Source organism: Arvicola amphibius, chromosome 3 (genome assembly GCF_903992535.2).
Source record: "Arvicola amphibius chromosome 3, mArvAmp1.2, whole genome shotgun sequence".
Classification (NCBI taxonomy): domain Eukaryota; kingdom Metazoa; phylum Chordata; class Mammalia; order Rodentia; family Cricetidae; genus Arvicola; species Arvicola amphibius.
In genome coordinates, this window is record NC_052049.1 from 133,278,773 (window position 1) to 133,305,682 (window position 26,910).

Genomic DNA, 26,910 nt, shown 5'->3' on the forward strand with positions numbered 1-26,910 from the left:
CGTCACCAGCCAGCCCGGGCCCGCCCCGCCTCCGGACCCGCCCACTTGCGGGGGTTCTCCTTAGCCCCCTCCTCCACGACCCACCCCCTTAGCCGGCCCTCTCCTGCCCCTCGGGTCAGACTCGGCATGTGATTGGTCTGCGAGGCCAGAGCCCCCGCCTCCTCGCCTTTTCCGTCACTCCCAAGATGGCGCCGGCCGCGGCGGGTTTGGCGGCTGGCGCTGTGGAAGGAGGCGGAGGCAGTGGCGACCGCGCCGGGAGGGGGAGTCCCGTCTGACTGAGACGGCAGGGCGGAGCGCCGGGGCCAGGGGATGAGCTAAGCGGGCTGCTAGCGCCGCGGCATTCAGCCCCCTCGTGTCCCGCCCGCCGCGCGTGAAGGCATCGGACCCCGCGCTTCGGGCTCTCCCCGGCGCTCGCGCGGGGGTCAGCGGGGAGGTGAGTGGCGAGGCGGCGTCGTGGGCATCGGTGGCGTGGGGAGCTGTCACGGCCCTGGGGAGCTGACTGGCAAGGGGAGGACGACGAACAGGGCGATAGGACTCGGAGGGCCGCTAGGCGCCGGCAGCTGCTTGGAAGGGCTCCGGCCGTCCGGGAGGATGGCGATAGCGTTCGCGCGCCTCCGTGTGGGTACGCGCGCGGGGCTCCGGGGTCTCCTTCCAGATTGGCCATTCGGGGCTGGCCTGGGGCTGTTGTTGTGGGGGTGATGGGGCGGGGGCGGACCAGGGGGGAGGTCCTGAAACTGGGATTTTTGACAAGCCCGTTACGTAAGGTGGCATCCCGGAATCCCACCTGCTCCAGGTTTCAGACCGCGGCGGGGGCTGCTTTCCCGCGGCTGCTCAGCTGCTCAACCCCGATGCTGGGCCCAGCCGGGGCTCAGGTTCCACGTGAGCCCGGCCAGCGTCCAAGTTGGACAGTTTTTTTTTTCTTTACTGTGTGTGTGTGTGTGTGTGTGTGTGTGTGTGTGTGTGTGTGCAATTCTTGGTCTTCACCACTCCTTTTGAAGTTTATCTCTTTCTGGGGGAGGGATGGGAGAGAAAAAGAGAAGGGGCAAAAAAAGCTTGTGACCTAAAATTGGGTCGCAGCTATATCTCTTCGTTATGGTGCTTTTAAATGACAGGACGTACTGAGAAATTTGGCTGTTGTTGCTCCAGTGTGCTTTTCATTCAGACGTATGGTTGGCCTCGGAGCCATAGAGAGGGTTTTTATTTGTCTTACAGGACAGTTATTTCTTGTTTGCAAAGCGGGGCAGGCATTCCATCAACAGGCGTGTATTTATTTGAGGGGAAAGCGGGTGTCAGCCAGCCAGAGACACGGGAGGGCAGAAATTGTGTCACACTGTGAATATATTATTCTTTTAAATGTATTGGACATGAATGAAAAGGATAGCCCAGGCGTAAAAGAAACAGTATTACACGATTACAAGCTTTTGTTTAGTGTATATACACAGCCTCATTCTATTTTCTACCTAACCCATTCTGCCTCCTCTTTCCTTGGGGAAGGAGGTGGAGACACCTGTAAACATCGTAGCCCAGGATACACTAAGCTATCTAGTACATTTGAGATAAAAAGGAGTCCCTAGAGGACCAAAGATTGGTTAATAAGTAAGGATTCTTGGACAAGTTATTCAGTTTATGTTTGTAGTAGTTCTGGATACAGCTTCTGAAAAAAAGTGAATAGAATTTCTGATCTATTTGATTTCTAATTGAACGTAAAATAAGACTGTATTTGATTTCTTTTATGGGGACTTTGTTTTGTTTGGGGGAGACATTTGAGGCAGCTTTTCATTTTCACAAACTCCCTTTGAACTGCAGCTCCCAGCAAGAGTCTAGAATAAGATAGTTACCATCATCATTCTATATGTGTTACATAATTCTCTTTTTTTTCCAAATGATTAAACACAGACCTACTTCACCGTGGAATTTTGAAAGAATGTGCTTGTGAGAGAAGTTAATTGATCTTGACACCCGCCTAATATTGGGAATAAAAAGGAGCAAATTTTTGACTTGCGTTTCAAGCTTACGTGCACAAGTTTACATTTTTGAAGTTTGGTAAAGCAGTATAACTTATCTGTCTGTGCAAGAGAGCCAGGAACCTGGTGCTGATTTAAGCTCTTCCACAGGAATTACCACCAGTTTAAGTAGTTATTGATTCTTAAGTTTCTTGAACCTATTGTCCCATTTCTGACAACTTGAATACTATTTAGCATAATTGGGAAGTTATATGAAGGAAGGGACAGAGTACATCATATTAATTCATTCAGAAAACAATAAACATGTAACAAAGAAAAAAACAATATTTTCTTCCTGCATGATACAAGCTACATTTAGTTTGTAGAATCTTAAGCCTTCCGCTTGTGGGAAGCCTAGTTTTTCATAACCATCATTAAAGATAGAGTTGATTGTTATTTTACAGATCTTTCATTTATGTTTACACTGGTGTCTCATAATTGTAAGTGTAAAACTTAAGTGACTCCAGCAGGAAGACCGACTTGCCATTTCTGCTTTCTCCCATGTCAGAGATTTATCTTTCCTGCTAGAGGTAAAAGAAGGAGATACTAAAGAAAAAGTGAATCAGGTTTTCTTCCTTTCTTTCTGTTCCCTCCATCCCCAATTGGTTTTTTATTCAGTAGAATTGGTGGGGTGGAGTGAAGAGAGTCCAGCTATACTTTATTACTATATGTCATTGATATCACTTTGGAGTCTAAAAGTGCTTTGTAAAGCTTCTGTTTGCAATACTATTTTGGCATGGAACTTGAGAGCCTCCTGCCCAACCACATGAGTTCTGGGAATATATATATATATATATATTATATATCACTACATTCAGCTAAGTTGCTGTGCTTATAATTACAAAGTGACATTAAAAAGTTAAGAGAAAATATTGAGAATCTAAAGCCTTGTGGTTCAACAAGGAAACTGCCCTCTTGTTAGCAGAATATGGTGCGCATGTGCTCTCACAGTAACAGAGACAACTGGTTATTTAGGAGAATTGTCAGAGCCAACCTTGAGTTCATTTTTATGCACATTAACCGGGGTTCTTTATAGTTCTAGCACTAACTTCCCTATATTGACAGTGCCACCTACTGATAATGTACTCAATTTTTTTCATTACTTTATTAGTTATTAGGCAACAACATTGGGATGTTTAAGAGATATCAATATTTTGCTAGTTACTGAGGATACAAAGGTGAATAAAACATGACTTCTGCCCTCCAACCCTGCCTGAGAAGCTTTGTTTGCTTTTGTGGCCATCAGTACATGTGTCCCCTGCTTTTCCTGTCTCACTGTTAATGCTCAATAGGATCTTTTTTCCCGGGTATTCATATCCTTTTGTAACTTTCCTAGTGGGAAACTGTTTTGGGTTTTAGACACCCATTTTCAAGTACACTTTTAGAACATTTGATTTCATGTTGAAGTGTGTTTTTTTGTTTTGTTTGTTTGTGTTTTGTTTTGGTTTTGGTTTTTTGAGTCAGGGTTTCTCTGTGTAACTTTGGAACCTGTCCTGGAACTTGCTCTGTAGACCAGGCTGACCTCACAGAGATCTGCCTGCCTCTGCCTCCCGAGTGCTGGGTTAAAGGTGTGTGCCACCATGGCCCTGCTTGAGGTGTGTTTAAGTAAAACCTAAAGTATGGAGATCAGAAATTTATTTTTAGTCCTGGGATAACTTTTGTTTGATTAATGTGTGTGTGTGTGTGTGTGTGTGTGTGTGTGTGTGTGTGTGTGTGTGTTGTGGGGCTAGAAGTTGGCATCAGATGCCTTCCTCAGTCACTTTAATTTTCTAAACATGGTCTCCCAATGAACCTAGAGCCTAGCAATTGACTAGGCTGTCTGACTGTTGAGTTCCTGAGATCAGCTTTTCTCTGCCACTATCCAGCATTGAGGAGACAGATCTGTGGCACTTCATCCAGTCTTTTATGTGGGTGCTAGGGTTCAAAACTCTGGTCCTCATGTCTGGGTAGTAGAGACTTTACCCAATGAATTACATCTCCAGGTCTCTTACTGGTTTTGGAGACAGTTTATCCCTTGAGCTTTCCAGCTTCTTCCCTCCTCTTCCAGACAGCTGTGATTATAGACATGACTGTCATGCCCTACTAACTGTAAGTGCTGTTTTGGAGATGAGACATTTTTCTTCTTGAAAAGTTTTAAAAATAAACTCAACTACCAAAATATGTAGTGCACACCCACATGCCTAAATAAAATGTTGACATTTTTGCTTCAGCTATTATATTTAATATAAAAGAACTATGTATATCACAGTTATCACACTGAATTCTAAAAGAGCAATATAGAAACTTTATAATTTATATGAAGTTGCAACCCTTTTTGTTCCCTCCAGTTTCATTTCCTCTCCATCTCCCTTCCCACTTTCTAACCCGAATAATGAATGTAGCATCACTCTGGCACCTGGTCTTTGTTTTCAGATAGGGCCTCATATAGATCAGGCTGGAAGGAAGACTGCCTTGGCCTTGAATTCCTGATCTCACTGTTCCTCCTTCCCCAAGGCTGGAGCTCCCAGCTCTACTCTGAGTGCTGAGAACAAAGTATAATGACATTTGTATGAAAAATGTCATGATGAAACCCAATACTTTGAATGTTACCCTGAAAATTTATTAAGAAAAATAAAGTATGGATTAGGGCCATACTTCCTTGGTTTGAATCTTTGAAAACAATTTAAAACTTGTATTCTGTGAGAATGAGTGTTTTGCTGGCATGCATTACTATGCACCAAGTGCATGCCTGGTGTCTGCAGAGGCCAGAAGAGGGTGTTGGCTCCCCGGGAACTAGAGTTACAGATAGTTTTACAGATAGTTATGAGCCACAAAAATGAGTATTATGAACCGAACTCAGGTCCTCTACAAGGGCAGTAAGCACTCTTAAACTGCTGAGCCCTCTCTCCAGTCCCCTTGGTTTGAATCTTGACTTTACTATATAATGGTTTTATAGTTAAAGACTATCTCTGGTGACCTTATCCCATCAAATAGGATCAGTAGAAATGCTCATTTCATAAGGTTTTTATAAAAATTAAGTGAGTTTATTTACATAAACTTGAAAAAAAGTTTGGTAGTTTAACTGAGAATGGCTCCCAAAGGCTCATAAGTTTGAAGACTTAAACCACAGTTGGTGGAATTGTTTAGAAAGGATTAGGAGGTGTAGCCTTGTTGGAGGAGGTGTGTCACTGGATGGCTTTGAGGTCTCAAAAGCCCATGCCATTCCCAGTTAGCTTTCTTTCTGCCTTGTGCATGTAGATCAATTGTAAGCTCTCAGTTGCTGTCCCATCACCACACATGCCTGCTGCCTTGCTCCCTGGCATGATGATCATGGATTCTAACCCTCTGGAACGGTGATATTCCAATTAAATGCTTTCTTTTGTATTTTTCCCTTGTCATGGCAATAGAACAGTAATTAAGCAAATCATGTCAGCTGGGCATAGTGTTGCATGCCTTTACACTCAGGAGGTAGAGGCAGGCACATTGCTGTGAGTTCAAGGCTAACCTGGTCTACACAGTGAGTCCAGGAAAGCCAGAGCTACATTTTTTTTTTAAAAAGGTTGGTATACAAGCCATGTCTATTATGTCTGATACTCTCTCTCTCTTCTTCTTCAAATACTAATAAATTTAAGTCGGTATTGATATTGTTGTGTCCTGTTATACAATTATTGAATCTTCTTCATTTTACCCTGTCTCTATTGCTACTTTAGGTCCAGTTGATTTATTTTTATTGCTGTGTAGGCTCCATTAAATGAATGTACTGAACTGCCAATTATTATGTCTTCTAATAATGCTCATTTACATGATCCTTATTTTTGTCTAATATAATCAGTGCCTCATTAATATCTCTTTATCTCTTAAAGTGTCGATTCTCAATCTATAGGTTGTGACCCCTTTGTGGATCAAATGACCCTTTACAGGATATCAGATATTCATGTATCAGATATTTACCTTACCATTAATAACAGTAGCAAAATTACAGTTATGAAGTAGCAATGAAAATAACTTTATGGTTAGGGTCATCACAACTTGAGGAGATGTATTAAAGGGTCGCAACATTAGGATGGTTGAGAACCACTGTCTTAAAGCAGCATACTAGAGTTTTTCCAGGTCATGGGCCTAGTTGTGAAATTGCTGAGTTCTAGGATAGATTTTTTTCCATTTTAAAATTATTTATAAGATCTTGACAATCATGTGTATTTCCCTTTCTGTATATGCATTCCAGGTGTTAGGTTTTGGTTTTTGCTAGTCTGCTTGATGTAAATAAAACAGCTTTTGATTTTTGTTCCGTGTGCTTATTTTTGGTTATCTCCTCAGTAATTTGTGTGTAAATATCTTTTCATATTTTCTTTTCTTAAAATAGATTTGTTGGCCAAGCAGTGATGGTGTATGCTTTTAATCTCAGCACTCAGAAGGCAAAGGCAGGCGGATCTCTGAGTTCGAGGTCAGCCTGCTCTACATAATGAATTCCACTATAGCCAAGGTTACACAGAAACCCTGCCTCAAAAAAAAAATAGCAAATAAAAGGAAAGATTGTTAGTGTGTGTTTATGTATCTGTGTGAGTATATGTGCAAGTGTGTGAGAGAGTGCAGCTGTTTGCAAACTCAGGTCAGGGAGGTGTTTTTTTTTTCTGGTACTCTCTGCCTGTTTCTTTGAGGTAGGGTCTCTTCTTGAACTGAGGAATTGTGTTTTCTTGTCTAGGTAAGCCCCACTGATTCTCCTGTTTCTCTTTTCCTTGGGATCTGGGATTACAGGCATGCATGGGATGCCTAACTTGTTATGTGCTTCTAAAATCTGAACTCTGGCCCTCATGGTTAATCAGCCAGCACTCTTCCTGGTTGAACCATCTCTCCATCCCCGTCTTTACATATTTTCTACTTGGCCTTTTTCTTACTTATTTGCAAAAAGTTGTTTTGCTTATTTTAAAATATTTTCAGGATATTTACAAATGTTAGAGAAGCCCATTTTTCTTTTTCTTTCCCCTTTTCTTCTTTATTTTTATTTATTTTTTGATGTTTCTAACTTTTTGGAACAGTTACTATTGATTAAGATTGTAGTGCCTTATCTAACTTGTCATCTTCTCCTCAAGCTCTTACCCAAATTGAACTTATTTACTTTCATAAACTTCTGCTTTTATTAATTTTGTTGCATTTCAGAGATATCATGGACCTCTGTTGACTTCATAATTCAAGGGAGAGGCTTTTAGTAACTGTATACAAGTCCTTCTTATGTCTCACTCTCTTTTTTATATCCACACATTCACTGAACTCTCTATTATTGTTATTATTATTATTATTATTATTAATTTTGAGACAGAGTTTTCTCTGTGTAGCCTTGCCTGTCCTGGAGCTCACTGTGTAGACCAGACTGGCCTCAAACTCACAGAGATCTGCCTGCCTCTGCCTCCTGAGTGCTGGAATTAAAAGCATGCACCACCACCGCCCTGCTGAAATCTCTGTTTACCTGGGTACGTGTACCCCAGGCTGACATCCATCTTACTTTGTAATCTCGTTAACTCCTGATCCTTTTGCCACTACTCAATCATTTTAACACGATTTTTATTATACTTCATTATTTTCGTGTGTGTGTGTGTGTTTATTTATGGGCACATGCAATATCAAGGTCAGTGGACAATTTGCTGGAGTTCTCTATTGTACCTAGAGTTTAATTCAGACCTTCAAGCTTGGTGGCAGCGGCCTTCATCCACAGAACCGTCTCTCTATCCATTAAATCATTTTAAATCAGAAACTTCCATAGCATCCTTACTCCAATGCTTTTCTTATTAGGAACTGTTTTATTCTCACTGGTCTTCTTGTTTCAGTTTTGTCTTCCTGAAATTAACTTCTTCAGAATTGCTAGAATGATATGTCTTAGACACCAATTGAAAATTCCTCACTTGTCAACTGGATGAAGCCAGCACTCCTTACCATGTCATTAAAATTCTCCACAATTTGGCCTTTGTCTGACTCTCTAATCTTTTTTTTTTTTTTTGGTTTTTCGAGACAGGGTTTCTCTGAAGCTTTAGAGCCTGTCCTGGAACTAGCTCTTGTAGACCAGTCTGGCCTTGAACTCACAGATCCACCTGCCTCTGCCTCCCGAGTGCTGGGATTAAAGGCGTGTGCCACCACCGCCTGGCCTGACTCTCTAATCTTAACTCTTATAATTTCTACTTTCCATTTCCACTCCAGCCTTATAGCACTACGTCTTGAAGTTTCCTTGAATATATATGTTATTTCTGGAGTGTTGCATTGCTGCCGTGGCCCTTCTGCCTGCAATGCTGTCATTGCTCCCTTCCTTTTTTTTTGTCGGGCTAAGTCCTTTATATCCTTTAAGAATCAGTTAGGGCCTTATTACTTCCTCCTTAAAGTCTTCTCATATATGGATTATTGGGTCCCTCCTGGAATAACCCGTAATTACTTTGTTATATTTCAAGTCCAGAGAAGTCAGTCAATGAGAGTTTGTGGAGGGGCCAGAAAGATGACTCAGTTGGTAAAGGGTGCTTGCTGCCAAACTCTACAACCCAAATTGACTCCCCAGGACCTGCATTTTGGAGAGAACTAACTCTAGAAGGTTGTCCACTGACCTTCCATGTGTGCTGTGACACATGTAACACGGAAGATAAACAAATAAATGCAATTAAAAATTTGTTGGGTCAGTTATTGTAGTATGAGAGGGAGTACTAAGTACTTGGCTGCAGATCAGTGGGTATGGGATTGGAACCTGACTTTGCTTCTGTTTCTTTGTACCTAAGTTTCCTCCCATGTAAAATTGGGAAAAGGATGCTTTTATAAAGTTGTGACACTTAAATTTGGTGATGCAAATAAAATGTTTAAAACAATGTTTGGTACCTAGTGAATAACCTATTCAAGTTATTGTTGACTTTAGAGTATTTTAATTTATGTGACTGTTTCCAGCATTAGGCTTTGAATCAGTGAGTGAAGGAATACACCAAGGAAGTCTAAACTTACAGTGAAAGATAACATTTCTAATTTTTCAGAATGTCCTGAAAAGTTGAGTCTAAGTCCCCTTTTTCTAGCAACTCCATTTTTGGCATCTTGCCACACATGTGAAATTGACATTGATGATAATTAGATTTCTTAATTATGCTACATAATTGGTTACTTATTTAAAATTCAGAATGCTTTCCTTAGTAGTTCTGCTAAAACTCTAGGAATACCATTTCCTTTTAAGCTTCACTTAGTCTGTTTGGCATTTAACCAACTTTTCCAGATATGGATTAAGGTGTGAGGGGGCTGAACAGACGGGTAGAATGAAGAGTAAAACATTATACTTCTGAGCCAAACATGTCCAGTATACTTTCACTGTTTCTTTTAGAATAAGTTATCAGAATATTGGATAATTTCAATCAGGTGTAATATCAGTAACCATTTTCCAGAAGTAATATAAGACATTAGAAATGATCAATATCCTGTCTTCTTCCATTGTTGCAAATGGTTGACTTGTTTACTTATAGTCATTTTTTATCATTTCAGAATTCGTTTTTCTTAGATTTAGCATTCCTTATTTTGTTCTGAAAACCATCTGTATAATCTTGACAAATTGATGGAAGTCCTGTTTGTTTTACTTTTATATCTGAGCTTGCTATTAAATTTATAGGTGTTTTTTTCACTGTTTTTGATTATATGAAAGTTTGTCTTATTTTGATTATAGGAACAGTACAAAATTACTGGTATTCATTCCTCTTCAGAATCCATTTTAAAATTTTTGTTATAGAAACTAGATTTTTTTCCCCTAAAAGGTCTAAAGTTGCTAAAGGAAAATTCTAACGAACTATTATCAAATTACTGTGGGAATTTTAATGTATCAGTCTTATGTTAGAAGCTTATAGCATATAATGATTGTGGTGTCTGGAACTGCTTTCTTTAAAAGCATTGAGTATTTCAGTTAAAGACTCTTAAGTATCATCTTTTTAAGAAAATGGATGTAGGTAAAGAGGGAAAACTGAAATTTTATTTTGGTTTGTTAAATAGAACTGGCTCTTCCCAATAGAAAAGTTGACCCTCACCTCCTTTTTAGTCAGTATTATAGTTAAGTGATACTATCCTTTTATGTAAAAAATAATTTAAGTTGGTATGGTGGCAAATACCTATAACATCTCAGTGCACTAGAGGCTGAGGCAGGAACATGATGAGTTCTAGGCCAGCCTGACCTGTAAAGTGAGACACTGTCTGAAGAATTAACCCTCCCACTCCCCCCTCTCGCGTTCAAATAAGCTGTAAGATATACCCTATCCTTCCATCTGCAATTTTTCCTGGATGTCACAACTTTGTAATAATACTTTATTTAAATATGTATTTTTAAAAATGTAGTATTGGGGATTGAACCTGGGTACCATGCTTGCTAAGCAAGTGTATTATCATTGAGCCCCTCCCCAGCTTTGTAATAGTATATATTCATGTTGCTGTGTTGGCAGTAATTTTACTGAAGTTGGAGCCATGGACTGTTGTTTGAACCTGCTCTCATTGATAAATACTTTTCATTCTTTTAGGCTAAGGAAAGATAGAAGTTTCTAGGTTCATAGATATTTTTAAAAATAAGACTCGTTTCTGATGAACTTTCATTTTAATATTTCTCGACTTTTTTTTTTAAGAGGCAGGGTCTTACTATGTAGCTCCAACTGTCCTGAATAATCCATATATAGTTGAGGCTGCTTTAAACTTGGAATAATCTTCCTGTCTCTCCCTCCTCATGAATGCAGGGATTACAACAGTAATTTAGAGTGCCCATGATCTTTTTTTGGGTTTTGAGGGTTGTTGTTTGTTAGCTTTCTTTTGTTTGTAGGCAGTAGAAACCAAATTTAGACTAATTCAAAACAGGAATTAATGACAAGGATACTTGAAATTGCATGGCATCTAGTGATAGAAGAACAAAAGAGCACGAACCTGGAGCTGGACACTCCCCAGCAATCAGCAGCGTCTGTCACAGCACTCTGGACTAGAGATTCCCATGCCTCTACTCGTTGCTTCATCTTTGTCTCACTGCATGTTGTCTTTCACTGCTGTGTGTGGTAGACATGTCTTCTGGCTCTTGTTTCAAGATGAGGTCTCCCAATGCAACTTGGCTAACCTGGGACCAGTCTGGCCTCAGGCTCATAGCAATCCACTTGCCTCTGCCTCCCAGTACTAGGATTAAAGGCCTGTGCATCTTTGTCAGGCTGTCTTCTGACTTCTAAATTCATATATTGTCTCATGATTCTGTGATCTCATCCTACATCCCTGAGAGAAAATCTAGTATGAGGCAAGTATTTTCTATGGCAAATGAAACCAAGGTTTCACTGAACATGACTCTCAGCCTTAGTTTTGTGGAATAGGATAGGATTTACAGCTTTCCAAAGATAAGTGTGTATAACAAATAGACATTCTGAAAGTTCATGGTTACAAAAGGATACTAGATGATGAAAAATAAAATTAATTTTTAAATGAAATTAAAAGAAAACACTGTGTCTTTAGATAATACCAGAAAACTTAAATTTTTACACTCTCTATTCATAGGTGATTATTATGAAAGCCATAAACATTTCTCCCATTTTTAGGTGAAAGCAAGTGGTATTAGAAGTACCCTTTTAGCTTCTATGTATAGAATTTGTAGTATCGCTCATTCTATGAATGCCTGTATATTAATATAAACCATCATTATATATTAACTTTTTGTTGTACAATTACTATGTAGCTCAGACTAGCCTTAGACTTGTTATGTAACCCATGCTAGCCTCCAGAATAGACTACCCCTTAGTGGTGGTGTTTTTTTTACTCCAGTGCTAAGGATTGAACCAAGGACATTCTAGGTAAGTACTCTACCACTGAGCTATATCACAGTATGACATCTCTTTTTAAGCAACCATTTATGTACTGCCTGTGTAATGGCAAGGACTGTGCTAAAACAAGTGTTTTCAGAGTAGGGTGGTAGTATTGCCTACTCTCAGAGAATTCATGCTCTGCTGGGGAAGAGTAGATAGTCAAAGAACTTCTTGCAGTATTCATGTGATAATCATATACAGTATGTTTAGTATACTCTTGACACCCAAGACTAGAAAATGGCAGTCTTTCCTAGGGAAAGCACAGGGCAGGACTCATGCATGTCACTGTCACTGGAGCTGAACATTTGATGTGAGTGTTCTGGTGGGAGGAGCTGAATTTGAACTTGCAAAGGTATCAGTAGTTATGTAAAAGGGAACTTTGGTCAGTGAAACTCAAGTGAAACTTTACACTATTTAACTTACTGAAGCTGAAATTCAACCCTGTTTTCAAGCCTGTCCATCACATGTCAGTAATTATGGCCCTTCTGAATAGACAGTTGTAGGTTTTAGAATACTCAGATTATCTGTTCTTTATGCCACCTTTGAGAATAAGATGTCATTGATAGCTTCCTTGTAGATTCTTTCATCAGAATTTTCTAGTAGTTGGTCGATTGGGTTGTTATTTTCCTTTCATAATTATGTTTCCTGTTCACACCTAGACCTTTATAGAGTGGGAAAGAGACTGAAAATGAGAGAACTCATAAAATGTATAGAGAGCATAGTTCATATCAAAGTAAACGTTGAGGAAGGTGGGGAAGAGTATTATATACCTAATGTGATGATATGTACCTGCTGAAAATGACATATACCTAGAGGTAGTTCTAAAATGAACTTAAATACTGGAAATTGATATTTTTAGAGAAAAGATCATACACCAGGTTTTTTTTTTGTTGTTGTTTGTTTGGTATTGGCTTTTCGAGACAGTTTCTCTGTGTAACAGTCCTGGCTGTCCTGGAACTAGCTCTTGTAGACCAGGGTGGTCTCAAACTGACAGAGATCTGCTTGTCTCTGCCTCTTGAGTGCTGGGATTAAAGGTGTGCTCCACCACGACTGACTCCATACACAGTTTTTGTTTTGTTTTAAATATCCCTACCTCATCTTCTTGAATGCTGGATTTACAGGTAGGTGTACACTACCATCCAGGTCCCATACGATATTATTTAATATCATTTTTCCTCTGTGGAGTTATTATGTAGAAGTCTGTACAGAAAAAGGCCTTGTGCTTCATAACTCTGGCTACTTGATGAACACTTTCACTTCCTTTATGCATTCATTCATGAGTCCTACTTCTTACTATCACAAATAACCAAACAAAACAAGATGACCCCCCCTTCAAAAAAAAAGCCCAGATTCCTATTCTGAGAAGTAACTGAAGAGAGAAGGGAAGTAAGAGGCCATCTTAGGGGATGGTGTGTGTGTGTGTGTGTGTGTGTGTGTGTGTGTGTGTATGTGTGTGTGTGTGTGTGTGTGTGTTTCAGCATGAAGTTTATAGAACAGACTCAAAAATACCATCATTGTCATCTAAGTTAGAAATTGTGGCTTTTTCTTCCTCACTATAGAATTGGAAACAAATTGCCTTTTCTTACTTTAATCCTTAAAGTATGCTTCACTATCTTCACATTATTTGAATTATATTTAAATGTGCTTTGTTCATTTGTTTGTTTGTTTTTTGAAGTGACAGCTGACTTGGAACTTGCCTCTGCCTCCTGAATGCTGAAATTATAGGCATGTGCTGCCATGTCAGCTTCAGATACCCTTCTGTGTAGGTAGAGGTGATGAACAGAGAAAAGGGGAGGTAATAGGACTTCAGTCTGTTTCTCCTTTTGGGGATACTGCCTTGCCATCTCTTAACTCATAATGCCTCTTTCTTTTCAGACTGATTCTTATTTCTTTGTCTTCTTGGTTACAAACTCATCACTTTCTATGTTGCTCATTTGCTTTTCTGACTTGTCTGTTAAACTTCTATAAGGCAGCCATGCCATTTTGTCTTTTCTGTCATGCCTGCCATGAAGTTTGGCGCATGGCAGGAGTATCTAATGTTGGAAGTTTTTTCATTGTAAGCAGAAGTCAGCTTTGGTCAACTGAAGCAAGAGACAGTGGATTTGTTAGAAGGTATTATTCTTCAGAAATGACTGCAAGAGTGGAGAGCTGCATGTTGAGAAAAAACAGGAAACAAACTTTAGGGCTAGACCGTAGCCAAAGTGAAAAGCCACGGTTTCCTTTCCCCAAAACTTCACTCACTGCTGTTGCTTCTGGAATGTTGTCACTGGGTACAGTATGCTGCTGATTGAAGAAGTGGGTGCGTATAAACAACACAAATTGTTTTGCAGTTGTTGACAGAGATTTCTGTCCCTCTCAGACCCACAGCCATTCAGTCTCAAAGAAACACACAGAGGTCCACATTAATTATAAACTGATTGGCCTATTAGTTCAAGCTTCTTATTAACTCTTATAACTTACATTAACCCATAATTCTTGTCTGTGTTAGCCATATGGCTTGGTACCTTTTATCAGCGAGGTAGTCTCATCTTGCTTCCTCTGTGTCTGGGTGAGGACTGCAGACTCAGCCTTTCCTCTTCACAGAATTTTCTTGTTCTCATTGCCCCACCTATACTTCCTGTCTGGCTACTGGCCAATCAGCATTTTATTAAAGCAGTACAACTGACAAATCTTTACAGGGTACAAGACCATTGTCTCACAGCACACAATCTGTCTGCTGAGTGTCCAGAATCATAGTCAATTTAATGGGAGCCAGGTGGGTGCATATCTTTTTATAACAGCACTTGGGAGGCAGAGGCAAGTGGTCTACAGAGCAGGTGCCAGGACAGGCTCCAAAGCTATGGAGAAACCTTGTCTCGAAAAACAAAAACAAACAAAAACAAGTTATAGTGGGAAGTTCTTGTGGGTGACAGACTGCCAACTCATATGCACACATGACCCAAAGAATCCTGATAATGGATTCTAACCTGTTCTTGCAGCACTGGCTCTAGGTTTAAATTCTGTGTGAGTGCACTGAACTGACCAGTCAGAGAGCCTGTTCCCAAAGTATGGCAAACAAGTATCTGACCTTGTGATTGGTCAAGTTTCTATGATTGGTTCTAGAGTCTACTTTCTTTCCAGAGACATGTATCAGATTCTCTGAGTAGAGAAAAGGGCTAGCTCAGGTCTGGACAGTGAGAAGTAAAACTGGCACCTGTTCATTTCAGTAGCCATCTAACCAGAGCCATGCTACTGGATCTTTAAGCCTTTTTACCATCATGCATTCAAGTGTGGTCACTAACGTTGCTCAAACCCAAATCGATGCAAAAGCTATAAAATAAACAAAGGATAAAGCAAAGTCAACCCCACTGTGATTTTTCAAGCACATTTCTTGGTATCTAATTATTTAAGGTCCATTACTTTCCCCATGTGTAGTGTCTGAGTGGAGCTTTGGTTTGCCTGGCAGTCCAATGCTGGGTGAACTGGGATTTGAACTCTGCTCAGATGATTCTAGAACACACAACTGCTCTATTAGAAAAGTAAGTCAAGTTTTTATCCATTTCTAATCTGCCTACCTGTCAAATGTAAGGTTTTACTATAACTACTTTGGAAAACTGATATTTATCAAAGTTGAACATGCATTTTCCCATGTGCTAGTGATCTTGTTTGTTTTTTATAAGTTTGCATTTATGTGTCAAAGGACATATACAGCATTTTCTATCCAACTTTAATCACAGTAGCCTAACACTGGAAATAAACCGGATGTCCATTAACAAAAGAATAGATAAGTAAAGTTGTTCAGAATTGTTTAAAAATTGTCATTAAGATGAAAAATGCACAGAAATGTAAACAACCTACTACTGCTACACAGAACAAAGCAAGCTCCCCCTCCCCAGTGTAGACTGTGTGAGTCCTTCCATGTTCCATTCTTACAATGTTCACAAAGAGGGAAATCTGGCATTAGAATTCAAAATGGCGGTTTTCCGGGAAAATTGAAGGGGCTTTCTGTTCCTGGCAGTATTGTGTTCTTGACACTGGAGATATTCATAATAGTTAGTGAGGATTCTTGCAGTTGTAGTTTTTTTTATGTTTGTTACACTTCAGTTAAAAAGAATGAAAATGGGACTGGAGGGATGGCTCGGGGCTAAGAGCACTTGTTGCTTTTGCAGAGGACTGTTTGGTCCCCAGCATCTACAATGGTGGCTTACAATCATCCCTCACTCCGTTTGAGGAAATCAGATGTCCTCTTCTGACACTTCTGTAGCACCTGGCTTGCACATGATGCATATATACATCAAGACACTCATACACATAATAAATCAGAACAATAAAACAAAAACAGGCCTGTGCATGGGGAGCAAGGCTAAGTGAGCCCCTCAGGTTGAGTGTTGGGTTTTATCTTCACATTTCTGTGTATTTTAGAAAGAGATTGTTAACATTAATTAGATCTTCTAGAGAGGTTCATGACTTCAAAAAGGTTAAGAACCCACATCATCTATCTCTCTATAAAGACATTTATATACACATAAGTTGTTTTTTTATATATTTTATTGTGGATAGCACATTTTTATCACGAGATAGAACCTGGCCTCTAAGATCAGACCCTTTGCTTTGGATTCTATCTTTTTACACTTTCTCAGGCTTACTTAAAAAAAAAACTTTTAGATTTATTTTATTTAAAAAGTGAACAGAATTAAGGGAAGTATGCCAATAACAGTCACTCTGGGGAGAGTGATTGGGGATGAAGGCCAGAGAGAAGACAACTGTGAAAGCAGGCTTCAGGGTCTGGAGAGATGGCTCCATTTCCCTCCTAGGATAACTGTGCTTTCTTATTTCCTGCTGTCTTCATCTCATCCCAGTTGGGCTTCCCTCATAATAACACTTACTGAAATGACTGCTCAAGTTCACTCTGATTGGACGCTTGCTAATCTAGTGATCAAGTCCTCTTAGGATGGAAGTGGGGTGAGACTGTGCAACTGTAGAGGACTGGTTTACTCATGCTTCTCCTTCCATGGTATGTTTCTGTCACTGGTCTGTTTGGGGGCTCCCATTTTATTTTGTTTTAAGTTTCTTTGTTCCTATATCTTCATTACCTTCCCTTCTCCTCTTAGGTATCCATTCTAATATGATCATGATATCACCCTAAAATATCTTTGGAAACCATAGTGTGGTTTGGATGTGCATGTGATCTCAGCTCATATCAATGCTGTTTTGCTTTGGATTCCCTTCTGGTTTTTAACTGTGCCATTACATTTCTATTTCATAGTTTTGCTTGCTACATAAGATTCATGATCTACCATGTTTTAAAATTATCCTTTTAATTACAGCTAACATGGTTTGTTTATCTATTCAACAAACATTGAATGCTGTTCATCAGGCACTGTGTTATAAGATCTTGTGCAAAGAAAGAGAATAAATAATAGTAAATAAAATATATAATATGCTCGATAATAGCTAAGAATAGTGGTACACACCATTAATCCCAGCACTTAGGACAGACAGAAGCAAGCAGATATTTGTGAGTTCAATTCCAACTTGGTCTGCATAGGAAGTTCCAGGCCAACAAGGGCTACATAGTGAGACCCTGCCTCAAAAACTATGTGTGTGTGTGTGTGTGTGTGTGTGTGTACACATACATAATACATACATTATACATACATATAGCCAGGCGGTGGTGGCACACACCTTTAATCCCAGAAATTAGGAGGCAGAGGCAGGTGGATCTCTGTGAGTTCAAGGCCAGGTTGGTCTATAGAGCTAGTTCCAGTATGGCCAAGGCTACACAGAGAAACCCTGTCTCAAAAAACAAAACAAAAAAAACCTAACCCCCAGAATCCAATATATATAAAATGCTGCAGAGTAAAAATGCTAAAATGAGAAAGTTATGGAAGAAGAGACTGTGTCATAAATATTCCAAGTTTAAAATTTGTACTAGAGATTTCTAGTGACTACATAAGAGTACAGTGTACATGCTGACAAGGAAGTGGGTTTGGACTTAAGGTGGAGGATGGCAAAACATAAATACATAGGTAGAGTCGTGACATGAACATTTTGGATCTTAGTGGGGAGTCATGGCTGGTGATAAGCTAAACACTTTCTTAGTCTAGTAGGTATTTGTCTCATGTTAGTCTTGTTATTAGCTTAATAGATACACTTTGTTTAGGGCTGGGCTGGTCATTCAGAATGTTTAGGAAGAATCACCTTTGGGCTGACAAGGTGACTTAGTAGGTAAGGGTGCCTGCTAACGAGTTACAGGCCCACATGGTGAAAGAACTGACTCCTACTAATTGTCCACATGAGCGAGGTGTTATGAGCATGCTTCCACATATATATATATATATATATATATATATATATACACACATACATACATATATACACACACTAAGTAAAGAAATAAAATGTAGGAGGTTTTTGTCTGTTTTTGTTTGGGATCACCTGTCCTCACTAAGCTGATCTGAGTAGGTTGCAGTGTCGAGAGATCTGGGGAAAGGAATTTCAGGCCCTGCTCTGCTCCTGATGGTTTGTGCCACTATGCACATGTTAAATTAGCTTTCCTGGAATTTAATCTTCTCGTTAAATAAATGGTAGGATCAAACCAAAACATTTTAAAGGTCCTTCCCTTTAAATTCTGAACATAAAGGAATTTCTGTTAATCTTTTAAAGGAAATTGGATATAAACAATCTTTAGATCAATAGTTTGATTTAAAAATTTTAATTTTGTGACAATTTTTTCTTTATAAATTAGAAAAAATGCCTACTACAATTTCTTTAAAATTTCTTTCTCTGTCTATCTGTCTGTCTGTCTGTCTGCTTCCCTGCCTGCCTTTCTTTATCCCTTCCTTTCTTTGTTTTCTTGAGACTGAGTCTCACTCTATAGCCCTGGCTGGCTTAAAAATCACCATGAACACCAGGTTAGTCTCACAGAAACGTGCCTGCCTCTGCCTCCTGAGCGTTGGGAACAAAGCTGTATGCAATTACAGCCAGCCTTTCTAATTTAACACACACACACACAACACACACTGTAGTGTGAAGCGGCCGGGCTGTGTCCCGCCACCCGGCTAGCTTTACCCAAAATAATTACACGGAAACTGTATTCTTTGAAAACACTGCCTGGCCCATAGTTTCAGCCTCTTATTGGCTAATTCTCACATCTTTCTTTAACCCATATTTAGTAATCTGGGTAGCACCACGAGGTGTGGCTTACCAGGAGAGATCTTAACCTGCATCCATCTCGGAGAGGAGAAGCATGGAGACTCACTATGGCGAATTGCTGAAGCGTCTCCCCACTCCTGCTACCCAGCATTCTGTTCTGTCTACTCCGCCTACCTAATTTTCTGTTCTCTTAAAGGGCCAAGGCAGTTCTTTATTAATAATGAAAGTAACACATAGACACTCCTCCATCAACACACACACAACACACACACACACACGTCATTATTATATGTAGTCCCTGGCTTTGCGATAGCACAGGAAAGCTTTCTTCTTTTGTCTGACTATAACTTAGTAGTATCTGTTGAGTAATTTTTCCTCATTGTCTCTTTCTCCTACTTTCTCCAGTAACTACTATCCTACTGTCAGGCTCTATGAAATCATCTCAAGAATGTTTTATTTAACAGATAAACAAAGATACAAATAACAAATAAAAATTAAAACAATGTTTAACAGAATAGACTTAGTTTGAAGAGTAAAATAACACCTGTACATAGTTCCTAGCACTAGGAAAGCTGAAGTAGGAGGATTGCCTGAAGTTCAAGGCCAGTTTGGACTACAGAGTGAGAGACTCATCACAAACAAACAAACAACAACAGCAGCAAAATAGGTCAGGCAGGGGTGGCACATTCCTTTAGTTCTAAGCAGGCAGAGACCAACAGATCTCTAAATTTGAGTGAGTTCCAGGACAGCCAAAACTACACAATGAAAACATGTGTTTGGCTGAATATTAGCATAAAAACTAATGTTTGATGGCAATAAAGTAGGAAATATATTTAAAAAATGAAAACAAAACAAACAAAACAAAAAAACCCATAAAATCAACACCAACATCTCCATCAATCAAATCAGTTCTAGGTAATTTCAGAATATATGAGAGATCATTCTAATTCACAGTGCTGTTCACACTTGTCAAGTGTGCTCATTTTCCTATATCATCACTAGTGCCGGGCTTGTTTTATTTTTATTTGTTCAATTTAATTTAGAACCCCAAAGTCTAATTATTTGCAAGATTCATGGTTCTTCCAAGGATTTTAGTATTTGTATGTTTTCTGTTTTTGGTTTTTTTTAACAGTGTGTGTATTTTGCTTGTATATGTATCTGTTTACTTTATGCATGCTTAGTGCCCACAGAGGCCAGAAGAAGACATTGTATCTCTGGAACTAGAATTGCAGACTTTTTAAATGAATGGCAACAAAATTAGAACCAAACCTGGGTTCTCTGAAATAGCAGCCAGTGCTCTCAATCGTGGAGCCATCTATCTAATCCCTTTTTATTTCTTTTTAACAGTATGTATTTGTGCATGTGTATCTGTGCATATGCCACAGTGCATCTGTAGAGGTCAGAGAAGCTTGTGGGAATTTTCTCCTTTACCATGGGGATCCTAGAGATGAATTCAGGATTTTTTTTTTTTCCGAAACAGGGTTTATCTGTGTAACAGCCCTGGCTGCCCCAGAACTTGCACTGTAGACCAGGCTGGCCTCAAACTCACAGAGATTCACCTGCCTTTGCCTCCTGAGTGCTGGGATTAAATGCGTGTGTGACCAGTTGTTTTTGTTCTTTTTGTGTATGCAAGAAAGGGATTCTTGTAGCTCCAGCTGGTTTCAGACCCCCTATTCAGCCAAGAATGGCCCTCTGCTTCTCTCTGCTCCCCGGGCACTGCTATCACACGCATATATAAAATGCCTGACTCTTAGTGGTTGGGTTTCTGTTTGAAGTGTTTATTTTTAGTTTTTAATAATCTAATATGCCATATAAAAATTTTAAATTACACTAATCGTTATTAGATAGAAGGGTAAGGGAATTCTCAAAGTTGTTTTCAAGGATTCTCAGAGCCCATTTTGTGTTTTTTACAATGTGTGGGGAAAAATGGAAAGTTTTTTTTTTTAAGTCTTAAAGCCTTTTTAAATGGATGGTGAAAAATGGGTAAGAAATTAGAATGTTCAACATTGATCAAATGATCAAATGAGAGAATTTTAAATTTATATTTTAAGGCAGAATCGGACTTTTGTGTGGTTTGTTTACATCTGTAAAGAGAGGAGTGGCCAGATACTGTGTTATCTAAGAAAAACAGGTCGTTCTACTGTTGCTGGCAATTCACGTTAGCTCCCATTTAGCAAATGCAGATGCTAGTCCAAAGAGGAAGTAAAAAGGAAGAGAGTTAGGGGCAGTGTGCAAGGGGGAAATTAAGTAAAAGAAGACTGTGCAAGAAAGGAAATTTAAAATCAAACTTCCTTTTCATGCTGGTGAGCCAGGACACTTGGATTTCAGACAGTGCTGGTTGCAAACGACTTTCAGCGTAAGATTGATGGCTGATTTTTTTCTTTTTTCTTTTTTTGCAGGTAATCTAGATTTCAAGGTTGGCAATGGTAAATTTCAGTAATCTTAAGAGAATATATGTAACATTAAAAATTCCACAGATACCTTTTCCTCATAACACTGTAGTCACTTTTCATCTCTACTTCCTCTTTTTTAAATGATTTAATTAATTATTTTGGGAATTGTGCTATGCATCTAACCCAGTGCTCTGTGTGTTGGCAGTGCTCACTACCTGCAGAGCTGTATTCCAGCCTTTTAGTTTACCCTCCTCTTCTTAATTTCTTTAAAAAAAATTATTATATTTTTTTTAAATTCTCATATCTTTTAATTCAACTTATTCCTTTCCCCCCATTTACTCTCTGGCATAATTTTTATTATTCATTCCTTTTCTTTTGTCAAGTTTAACTTGAGTCTTTATATACTAATATCCTGCTTAGGGAAGCCCAAGTTCACTAACAAGCAGTATTTCCCTCAAGGACTCTTTTATCTTACATCCTTGAATATGAAGTATAGTATAGTAGAACTCCAAAGTAAAAGTCACAGATTGACTTATTTGGTTATAAGCAGGCTACTATACTGTAATTAAAAAATTCTTCAATTATAAAAGAAGTAATTGAAACAAAGTCTCCATGGACTCTCCTTGCTCTAAAATCTCATCATTCTGTGATGTTTTCACTTTCCTGTTTCTACTGTTTTGACCTCATTACTAAGTGTTCACACCTGCCATGTATTTCTGACTGCTATAATAGAAGACACAGAAATCATAGCAGTCTTTGAATTGTCTGTAGTCTTTCTGGAGACAAGTGACTGTACATTAAAACTCAGTATTTCCAGTCTGATCTTATTCTGTCAAAAACAGATCCATATCCCAAGACAATACAAGCTATTTCCTCTCTGGCCTAATTGCTAGATGAGGGGCAGAATTGTTCCTGAACACAAGATGACTTTTCTAGTTCTTTCACACCTGAGTTCCCACGGTAGCTGTTCTGTAGCATTTTTGTTGCCTGTTTGTTTCCAGTCTGTAGTTTCTCTGTAATGGGAATATTTATCTTAAAACTGAGGAGGCTGGTCTTCATTGTGAGTGGATAGGTGATCATTGTCAGTGATGGTCTGTGTACATGTACGTGCCTTTATATATGTTTGTAGGATCATGATAAAAAAGAATGGGCCCTAGCCTGACCAAGTGTGATCCACTGATCTTTCTGTGCCACAAAAAATTCCTTATACTTTGGTTTGTTTCTGCACACCTTTGTAAGGAACTGTTGCTTTAGGAAATATCTTTTACTTTCACGGGTTGTGTGTGTGTGTGTGTGTGTGTGTGTGTGTGAGTGTGTGTAACCATGCTAAACAAGGTAGGGATGGAGGTGGTGTCTAAAGGAAAGTGTTTGTAGTTAGGAGAGGGTGCTATGACGTGTGCTTCTTGTGCAGGAAGGACATTGTATCTTTTTTCCTTTTTATAAATTTTTATTGAGCTCTATATTTTTCTCTGCTCCCCTTCCTGCCTCTCCCCTCCCCTTCAACCCTCTCCCATGGTACCCAGGCTCCCAATTGTCTCAGGAGATCTTGTCTTTTTTTCTACTTCCCATGTAGATTAGATCCATGTATGTCTCTCTTAGGGTCCTCATTGTTGTTTAGGTTCTCTGGGATTGTGATTTGTAGGCTGGTTTTCTTTGCTTTATGTTTAAAAACCACTTATGAGTGAATACATGTGATAATTGTCTTTCTGGGTCTAGGGTACCTCACTCAAAATGATATTCTCTAGCTCCATCCATTTGCCTGCAAATTTCAAGATGTCGTTATTTTTTTCTGCTGTGTAGTACTCCATTGTATAAATGTACCACATTTTCCTTATTCTTCAGTCAAGAGGCATTTAGGTCATTTCTAGGTCCCAGCTATAACTAACAAAGCTGCTATGAACATAGTTGAACACATGTCCTTGTGGCACGATTGAGCATCCTTTGGATAAATACTCAAAAGTGGTATTGCTGGGTCTTGAGGAAGGTTGTTTCCTAATTTTCTGAGAAATTGCCATACTGATATCCAAAGGGCTCTACCAGCTTGCACTCCCACCAGAATGGAGGAGTGTTCTCTTTATCCTACAACCTCTCCAGCATAAGTTGTCATCAGTGTTTTTGATTTGGCCATTCTTACAGGTGTAAGATGGAATCTCAGGGTTGTTTTCATTTGCATTTCTCTGATGACTGGGGATGTTGAACATTTCCTTAAGTGCCTTTCAGCCATTTTAGATTCCTCTGTTGAGAGTTCTCTGTTTAGGTCTATACTCCATTTTTTTATTGGATTATTTGTTCTTTTGATGGCCAGTTTCTTGAGTTCTTTGTGTATTTTGGAGATCAGACCTCTGTCTGATGTGGGGTTGGTGAGGATCTTTTCCCATTCTGTAGGCTGTTGTTTTGTCTTGTTGACCGTGTCATTGAAGCTTTTCAGTTTCAGGAGGTCCATTTTATTAATTGTTTCTCTCAATGTCTGTGATACTGGGGTTATATTTAGGAAATGGTCTCCTGTGCCAATGCATTCAAGTGTAATTCCCACGTTCTTTTCTGTGAGGTTTGGTGTGGCTGGCTTTATGTTGAGGTCTTTGATCCATTTGGACTTGAGTTTTGTGCATGGTGATAGATACGGATCTATTTTCATTCTTCTACATGTTGATATCCAGTTATACCAGCACCATTTGTTAAATATGCTTTTTTCCCATTTGATATTTTTTGCTTCTTTGTCAAAAATTAGATGTTCGAAAGTGTGTGGATTAATATACAGGTCTTCAATTTGGTTCCATTGGTTCTCCTGCCTGTTTCTATGCCAATACCAGGCTGTTTTCAGTACTGTAGGTCTGTAGTAGAGTTTGAAGTTAGGGATTGTGATGCCTTCAGAAGTTCTTTTATTGTACAGGATTGTTTTAGCTATTCTGGGTATTTTGTTTTTCCATATGAAGTTGAGTACCATTCTTTTGAGGTCTGTGAAAAATTTTGCTGGGATTTTGATGGGCATTGCATTGAATCTGTAGATTGCTTTTGGTAAGATTGACATTTTTATCATATTAATTCTACCTACACAAGATACATGGGAGATCTTTCTACTTTCTGGTGTCTTCTTCAATTTCTTTCTTCAAAGATTTAAAGTTCTTGTCATAGAAGTCTTCAACTTGTTTGGTTAGAGTTACTCCGAGATATTTTATGCTATTTGTGGCTATTGTGAAGGGTGATGTTTCTCTGGTTTCTTTCTCAGCCCATTTATCATCTGTGTAAAGGAGGGCTACTGATTTTTTTTTTAGTTAATTTTGTATCCTGCTAATTACTAAAGGTGTTTATGAGTTGTAGAAGTTCCTTGGTAGAATTTTTGGGCTCATTTATCATAAACTATCATATCATCAGCAAATAGTGAGAGTTTGACTTCTTTTTCTCTGTTTTGTTTCTTCTTGATTCCTTTTTGGTATCTTATTGCTCTAGCTAGGACTTCAAGGACTATATTGAATAAATATGGAGAAAGTGGACAGCCTTGTCTTGTTCTTGATTTCAGTGGGATTACTGGGAGTTTCTCTCCATTTAGTTTGATTTTGGCTATTGGCTTGCCGTATATTGCCTTAATTATGTTTAGGTATGTTCCTTGTATCCCTGCTCTCTCCATGACCTTTATCATGAAGGGATGTTGTATTTTGTTGAAAGCTTTTTCAGCGTCTAATGAGATAATTGTGTGGTTTTTAGTTTTCAGTTTGTTTATATGGTGGATTACATTGACAGATTTTCGTATGTTGAACCATCCCTGAATCTCTGGGATGAAGCTGATTTGATCATGGTGGATGATGGTTCTGATTTGTTCTTGGATTCAATTTGCCAGTATTTTATTTTGTATTTTTACATCAATGTTCATGAGTGAGATTGGTCTGTAATTCTTTCTCAGTAATATTTTTCTGTGGTTTGGGTATCAGGGTAATTGTAGCCTCATAAAAAGAGTTTGGCAATGTTCCTTCTGTTTCTATTAGTTGTTCTTTGAAAATTTTGTAGAATTCTGAGCTGAAATCATCTGGTCCTGTTTTTGTTTTTGTTTTTTGTTTTTTGTTTTTTGGGGGTTTTTGGAGACTTTGATGACTTTCTATTTCTTTAGCTGTTTAAGCTGTTTAATTTCCTTATCTGGTCTTGATTTAATTTTTGGTAAGTGATATTTATCCAGAAAGTTGTCCATTTCCTTTAGTTTTTCCAATTTTGTGGAGTACAGGTTTTTGAAATATGACATGATGATTCTCTGGATTTCTTCCGTGTCTGTTGTTATGTCCCTTTTTTTCATTTCTGACTTTGTTAATTTGGATATTCTCGCTCTGCCTTGGATAAAGATTTGTCTATTTTGTTGATTTTTCTGGAAGAACCAACCCTTTGTCTCATTGATTATTTATATTGTTTTCTTTGTTTCTATTTCATTGATTTCAGCTCTCAATTTGATTATTTCCTGCCGTCCAGTTCTCTTGGGTGAGTTTGCTTCTTTTTGTTCTAAAGTTTTCAAATGTTCTGTTAATTCACTAGTGTGGGATTTTCCCAGCTTCTTTATGTAGGCATTTAGTGCTATGAACTTTCCTCTTAACACTGCTTTCATTGTGTCCCATAAATTTGGGTATGTTGTGTGGTCATTTTCATGAATTTTAGTAAGTCTTTTATCTCTCCATTTATTTCTTCCTTGACCCATTGATTATTTAGGTGAGTATTGTTTAATTTCCATGTGTTTGTGGGCTTTCTGGAAGTAGTGTTGCTGTTGACTTCTAGTTTTAAGCCATGGAGATCTGATAAGATACATGAGGTTGTTCCAATTTTTTGGTATCTGTTGAAGTTTGTTTTGTTACTGAGTATGTGGTCAATTTTTGAGAAGGTTCTATGAGGTGCTGAAAAGAAGGTATATTCTTTTATGTTTGGATGGAATATTCTGTAGATGTCTTTTTAGTTCATTTGAATCATAACATATGTTAGTTCCCTTATTTCTCTGTTAATTTTTTTGTCTGACTCACCTGTCCAATGGTGAGAGTGGAATGTTGAAGTCTCCCACTATTAGTGTGTGGGGTTTAATGTATGATTTAAGCTTTAGAAGTGTTTACATATGAGGGTGTCCTTGTATTGGGGGCATAGATGTTCAGTATTGAGATTTCCTCTTGATAGATTTTTCCTGAAGTGTCCTTTCATTTTGATGAAATGTCCTTCTTTGTCTCTTTTGAGTGATTTTAATTTGAAGTCTTTTTTGTTAGATAATAAGATAGCTACACCCACTTGTTTCTTAGGTCCAATTGATTGGAAAAATTTTTCCCAGCCCTTTTCTCTGAGGCAATGTCTGTCTTTGAGGTTGAGTTGTTTCTTGTATGCAGTAGAAGGATGAATTCTGTTTTTGTATCAAATCTGTTAGCCCGTGTCTTTTTATAGGTGAGTTGAATACATTTACATTAAGGCATATTAATGATCAGTGATTGCTATCTCCTGTTAATTTAGTTTTCATTGTTGGTGATGTTAATTTGTGTGTGTTTCCCCTTCTTTGGGATTTGCTACTGTGAGATCATCAATTGTCTGTGTGGTTTTTTTTTTTTTTTTTTGATGTAGCTAACTTTCTTG

The 26,910-nt window shown here is 38.7% G+C and overlaps 1 protein-coding gene across 1 annotated transcript in view; it reads left to right on the top strand.

Moving 5' to 3' along the window:
- The first annotated feature begins 203 nt into the window (after positions 1–203).
- Dennd4a (DENN domain containing 4A) overlaps positions 204–26,910 on the top strand; it is a 116,182-nt gene continuing 89,475 nt past the window's right edge. Inside the window, 1 exon segment of the mRNA XM_038321740.1 lies at positions 204–433. The gene's annotated coding sequence lies outside the window, so the exon portion shown is untranslated.